This window comes from Macrotis lagotis, chromosome 1, assembly GCF_037893015.1.
Source record: "Macrotis lagotis isolate mMagLag1 chromosome 1, bilby.v1.9.chrom.fasta, whole genome shotgun sequence".
NCBI classification, from domain to species: domain Eukaryota; kingdom Metazoa; phylum Chordata; class Mammalia; order Peramelemorphia; family Peramelidae; genus Macrotis; species Macrotis lagotis.
The window spans coordinates 589,497,630-589,504,631 of record NC_133658.1 but is presented as its reverse complement, the minus strand read 5'-3'; the positions used below and the strand labels follow the sequence as shown (position 1 = coordinate 589,504,631).

Here is a 7,002-nt window from a genome sequence, read left to right as displayed (position 1 = left end):
TTACCTTGTGAAAATGTATTACTTGCCACAGCTTAAGAAAAATCCATTGACCCAAAAAGGATATTCATGACATGAGAAACCACCTCCCTCAGTCTAAGAGTCAAGTTTGTCATCTAGTACATATCCCCCCAACTCATTTGAAATGAATAAAGAACTAAATAGAAGAGAGGAATCATTAGAGCTATCAATTTGACATTGGTCCTTTTGATCTCTGTGCTATATCATAAGGAAAGGGTAAGTGAGTTTCCTTTTAATCTTCTCCACCACACTTTAAAGGGCTACTGTAATGTTTCCACCAACTGAATCATTTCCATTTCCAACTCTAATTAATCTGTGAATAAATATCCTTTGGAGATGTGGGCTTGTTTAAATGATGGCTGTCTCTTCCCACCTTTAATCTATGATACTACATTTCTCTCAAGAGAAAATAGCCCTTAGAGTCCTTACTCCCTCTCTCTTTCTTTGAGTTTATATGTGGAACTCTCCTCCTTTTTTATTATTACATAATAATGGCTTTAGTAGGTGAATAAAAGGTTGTGCAAGTTTTATAAAAATGAGAGACTATTCACCCTTGCTTCCTTTAATCTACTGCATTCTCCATTAATGAATGTAAATTATCCAAGCTATTTCACCAAGTCTTTATACAGTATAATACCAGCTGGCAGGTAATTCTCAGAAAGCACTTTTTAAATATCATTAGTAGTGTATTATCTTTAATCTTTTGTGGTGTGAAAATTGAGAACAACATGAAAACTTGATTCAAAGCAATGATACTAATTTCTGTTCACTGTTGGGATGTTCAGAAAAATTGTTTTTAAGAACTAGGGAACTACTGTGTCAACTCTCAGGTTCAAATCTGATTAAAATAAGAAGCAATTTGGTCATACACCATCAAAATAAAGAGGAGAAACTTTTTCTATAGCATCAGACCATATAGACACTTCCTGTTGTTTAGTCTGTTTTATTGTTTCTTTAGGGTCTTTTTGCAAGGCAATGGGGTTAAGTGGCTTGCCCAGGGTCACACAGCTAGATAATTATTAAGTGTCTGAGGCTGAATTTGAACCCAGGTACTCCTGACTCCAGGGCCAGTGCTTTATCCACTGAGTCACCTAGCCACCCCCTCTCCCTTCACTATTAAAAATTAAACCCTTGTGTAAGACTTAATTTTTCATACTGTCTATTTGCATCCTTTAATCCTTATTCCCTATATAGCTAAGAAGCCTAACATGTCTTTTAGTTTGTAATACAAAATTTGTTGAATGACTAAGGTTTCATTTGATCCTTATTGCAGAACTTAGATTTGGGGGTAGCTCAAGATTTAAAGTTTATATCTGGTGGTTCACTTGTTTTACGTGTATAGAGAAAAAAATTTATTAGGTACTTTTATGTGTTAAGAACTGTGATGAGCACTTGGAAAACAAATCTTATTTCAAATTTGAACAAGCTGTGTGATCCTGGGCAAGCTGCTTAATTTCTATTTGCCTTAGTTTCCTCGTGCAAAATGAGTCTAATCCCTACCTCCTAAAGTTGTAAGGATCAAATGAGATAATATTTCTAAAGTATTTAATATGTGTTTATTCTCCTCCTCTAATTGTGGTTGGTCTTGGTCCTCTTCCTATGGCTACTAGTACTCCTATAATGTTAAAGATAATGAGAGTTAGAAGTGGCTAGGTGGTGCAGTGGATAGAGCACCAGCTCTGGAGTCAGAAGGACCTGAGTTCAAATCTGACCTCAGACACTTAATTACCTAGTCATGTGGCCTTGGGCAAGCTACCTAACCCCACTGCCTTGCAAAAACAAACAAAAAAAAGATAATGCAAGTTATGCCATATAAAGGACAGATGAAGAAATTGGCAATATTTAGTTAAGAGAGTAGAAGGCTATAGATTGACATTTGAGCTAACTCCAAATACTTAAGGGGCTTTTTTATGGGAGAGAGAGAGAGACTACACTTGTTTAGTGGAGTAGAAACAGGTAGAAGCTGCAGGGAGATGGTTCTGGCTCCACACATAAAAGAACTTTCTATTTACTGGAAATGTTTGACATTTCTATAAGCTACTTTGCCTCAAGAGTTGATAAGAAATGTTCTACTCTTGGATTGTCCAAGCAGATACTGCACGGTTAAGTCATGATAATATATCAGGGGTGTCATCAAAAGGATCCCTGTTGCAAATGGGAGGTTGGACTCAATGACCACTATATTTTGTTTCAACTCTAAAAGCTTATAAGTCTCTGATTTAATTTATTTTTTTCCCTTTTATTTTGTGGTCATTAGGGAAAAAAATCTATCTCTGGGATAGTATAGACCTTAGCAAATGGTGTAATACACCCTGTCCTGGCAAATCCCAAGTTGATTTAATAAATATGTATTTTTACTTTGTGTAAATTTTGATGTTATTAACTTCCATATACAATGTAAACTTTGTGCTATAATTGATGACTAGAGAATGTGGTAACTTTATAGAGAAACAGTAATCATCTATATAAGCCAAACTCCTTATTTAAGTTGATGAAACTGAGGCCTTGGGGAGATTAAGTGACTAGCCATAATGGATAGTTGTAGAGAGGAGTAGAAATCAGATTATCTGACTACCAAATCTAGAACATTTTTTTAAAGAAAGAAAGTGAATTAATATTAATTCAGTGCTCCTATAGCAAAGACCCCTTTGGGGTCCTTTGTGACCCCATTTGAAATTTTCTTGACAAAGATACTGTTGTGCATAAAAGTACCTAATAAATTGTTTTCTCTCTATACATGTAAAACTTTAAATCTTGGGCTATTTTCCCCCAAATCTAAATTCTGCAATAAGGATCAAATGAAACCTTAGTCATTCAACAAATTTTGTATTCCAAACTAAAAGACATGTTAGGCTTCTTAGCTATATAGGGAATAAGGATTAAAGGATGCAAATAGACAGTATGAAAAATTAAGTCTTACTCAAGGGTTTAATTTTTAAAAGTGAAGGGAGAGGGGGGTGGCTAGGTGGCTCATTGGATAGATTTTACAAAGCAAACAAGATTCAGTGACTTCCCCAGGGTCACACAGCTAGTAAATGTCTGCAACCAGATTTGAACTTAGAAAAATGAGTCTTCCTGATTCCAGGCCCATGATGTTAGCCACTGTGCCACCAAACTGCCATAAGCATTTTATAAGTGCTGACTATTCCTATTCTTATCCTTATTATTGTTGTTAGATCAAAGAATCTAGACCTACAATTGGAAGAAGGCTAAACCCTTCATTTTATAAATGAGGAAACTGAAGCCTAGAATGATTATGAGACTTGCCCAACATCATTCAAGTACTATATGTCAAAGTCAAGATTTGAATACAGGTCCTCTATCTCTAGATTGAGTACTCTGTCAACTGAGTCACTGACCATCTACAATTGTATTTTGCTGACATTTACTACCCAGACAACTGAAATATGCCTTTGATGATCATTTATTCATAATCTATAAATATGTAGCATATATGGTATGAGTTCTGTTTTATCTGTGTGCTGACTTCTGTTTGTCTTTATGGGGGCATGAAGGATCTGAACAGAAGTGTCAGTATGTTATTCTGGGCACCACTGGTCACACAAAATGTGTCTTATCCATGGTTTCAGCAACTTGTAAACTTTGATGGTGTGTGTTTCCACTGGGGTTAGTGCCCAAGCTATTAAATGTAAAATAGATAACTTCTCTTTGGTGTAGGGATGGAATCCAACCCAAAATGATAGCTTGGCTTATAATAGAAATGGAACAAAATGTCCATATTGGGAGTGTTGGTAGCTCATGCTGAAAATGTTAGTATTTCAAGTCTTTGGAATGAAAAATTCTTTAATTTCCAGAATTTTTTATGTAGTTCTTAGATTATACAAGCTCTCCTATTAAAGCAAAGTCAAACTGATCTTTCCCCTCATGTAGGCACAAGTTTTCCAGGATATCATTTATTTAAGATGTTGAATGTATTGTATCAGCTGCACTACCGGTTGAGTTTTTAAGTTGTATAAAAAGTAATTTGTCTTATTCATGTTACTCTAAACTTTCTTTTCTGTCTTTACATTGTTTTTATTCAAACTTCCTTGATTTCCTAGATGATATTTGTATCATTTAATTTATTTCAATTAATAAAATTTTAAGTTCTCTCCCTTCCAATCCTTTATCCTGATTGAAAAATAAGGAAGAATATAACTGTAACAAATATTCATAATCAAACAAAACAATTCCCCATACTGACCATGTCCCAAAAAAATATGTATGAATCTATAACCTGAATCCATTATCTCTTTGTCAAGAAGTGGGTAATATGTTTCATCATGAGTCCTCTAAATCTTAAGTCTCTCATTTGGCTATAATGTTCCTGGTAGTCTTAATTTTGATGTTTCTTTCAAAATCTAATGGGTAGATTCTTTTTATTTTCACTTAGCTCAGTGGTTCTAATTTAATGGGCAGATTTCTTTCATGATTTTACAACTAGGATGTCCATACTTTTTATCTTTGATCATGACTTTCAGATAGTTCAATGATCCTTAAATTAACTCTCTTTGATTCATTTAATAGTATGATTGTTTTTTTATTTGAAATACCTTTTATTTTTTCTATTCTTCCAATGTTTTGACGTTTTAATGTTTCTTGTTGTTTCATGATTTTACTAATTTCAGTTTGGACCATTCTAGTCTTCAAGAAATATGTTGCTTGGATAAGGTTTTATACCAGTTAAGCCAACCCATTCAATCTCTTTCCAATTCTTTCTTCCATAGCTTTCATTTCTTTTTCAATTATTTCCTCTAGCATTTTTATTTCTTTCCTATTTCTTTCCTCTAACAATTTCATTTCATTTATAAGATAATTTTAACTATTTAAAAAAATTCTTGCTTCACTTATTCTCAGAATTCTAATTAAGATTATGTCCAAATTTTCTTTGAGGCTTTGCTTGTGTGTGTTTTGATGTCATTCTTTTCTTCTGTGTTACTTTCTTGTACTTCTCAGTCACCCCAAAAGCTCTTTATGGTGAGATTTTTATTATGTTTGACCATTCTTCTGAACTTACTTCATGACTTTGGACTTTTCACTAGGGTAAGGCGTCTGGGCACTTTTGGAGTGAATGTCTGATCAATGTCTTGATCCTGTTCTACCGCTACTTTCTTCTAATGTTGATGTTATTTTATTCAAGGATCAGAGGAACAACTGAGATAAATGATCTTCAAGTTGTCAGTGATACCCAAAGCAGACTAACCTAGGGCAACATCTGAGTGCTTCCTTCTTGATCTGAGTTCTACAGGTTCCTGATCTACATTTAGGTCACAGCAACACAATCGTAAGCTGCCATCTAGTTCCAAGAGGTTTCTTCTGGATTCAGACTCTCTTAACCAGTTGGAAAGTTCTATAGTTTCAAAAAAACCAGAATGTTAAACTCTCCTTTGTTATACATGCCTTAACCTAATTTTCTACTACATGCTTCAGACTGGTCTGACACCTGAATATTCTATTCCTAGGGTCAGAACCAACCTCAGATACTTGACTCTTACTAACTGTGTGACCTTGGGCAAGTCATTTAACCCTGATTACCTTGTATTCAGGGTCATCTCCAGTTGTTTCAATTCATATCTGATCACTGGACCCAGATGCCTCTGGAGGAGAAAGTGAGGCTGGTGACTTAGCAAAATTTCCCCTCAATCAAATCCAATTTATGTGCTTGTCATGGCAACACCTCCCCGATGTCATGGTCTTCTTTGAAAATAAAGGACAAAATACATTTCTCTCCCATTCATCCTTCTCCTCTCAGGACTATGTGTCTGTCATTCACCTTCCAGCCATAGACCCCAACTGCAACTGTGAAACTGGTGGTTCTCGCACCTGTGCAAGCTCCTGCAAAAGTAAATCCTGCCGTTGCACTTCCTGCAAGAAAAGCTGCTGCTCCTGCTGTCCAGTGGGATGTGTCAAATGTGCCCAAGGTTGTATCTGCAAAGCCCAGGAGACCAAGAGCTGTAGCTGCTGCCACTGATGCTTCTCTCTCCCTGTGACTATAAATAGAAGGATTTGTACACACCTGACTTTTCTTTATTTTTCTATAAAATGTGTGTATCAGCAAACCTATATTAAGCACTTAATGTGACAATAAACTCAGTTACCCCTCAAAAAATGGACAAATATTACTGCAGCACTAGTGTTTGCTTCTATATTTAATTGCTCTTTGATCAGTAACTGATCTAGGACTCTCAACTGCTTCTTACCCAGGTTATTCACACCTAGGCTCAAGTCTTCTCCTTAATCTTCCCTAGATCTGTGACAGAAATGCCAATTGATGCCTCTTCCTGCTCCTGGCATAAGATCAGAAGAACCTTTTATGATGGATCTGTTTTCTCATCAAGACCTAGTCCATATCTTATGGTCCTTGTTCAACTTTGCATTAGAAGTCTCTTTGTGGTGTGCATTAGGTAAGACTTAGACCTGGTGTTCACAAGCCTTTCTATCTATTTCCCGCTGCTAACCTTGGTGGCAAAAAAATGGCCTGTGATTTTATCTTGGATAGTCTGATCAGGACTCCATCTGATATATTTTCTAGGTCTTTGCAGAGTTATTATCAGGAAGAGTTGCACTCTACTGCTTCATCCTATTATATCATCTTGGCTTCTCTCTCCAGGCCATATTCCTGCCTGGTTGTTTTTGATCTTGATCTTTGTCCTTAATATATAACAGAACCATAATCAGGGCAGACAACTGGAGTTTTGGAGTGCTGAAATTTAGAGACTGCTGATAGTATATGCCTGCCTTTAGCATTGTAGAAAGAACTGAGATTAGAGCTTGGTTAACAAGAATAAATAGTTACATAAGAAAGTACCACATATTTCAGGTAAATTCCCTAGCAATAATTAATGGTTTGTTATGTATCTTGGTTCCTGGTATCAATCCCTTGTCTGTAATCTGTCCAATGTTTCTACATACTCTTCAGAACCTTGGTTCCTTATCTATTCTGTTCCTCATTCAGTCAGTCTCTGATAAAATAGGTTAGCATGA

General features: G+C 35.7%; 1 pseudogene; it reads left to right on the top strand.

Moving 5' to 3' along the window:
* Positions 1 to 5,707: 5,707 nt before the first annotated feature.
* LOC141505610 (metallothionein-1 pseudogene) lies at positions 5,708 to 5,989 on the top strand (annotated as a pseudogene).
* Positions 5,990 to 7,002: the final 1,013 nt, after the last annotated feature.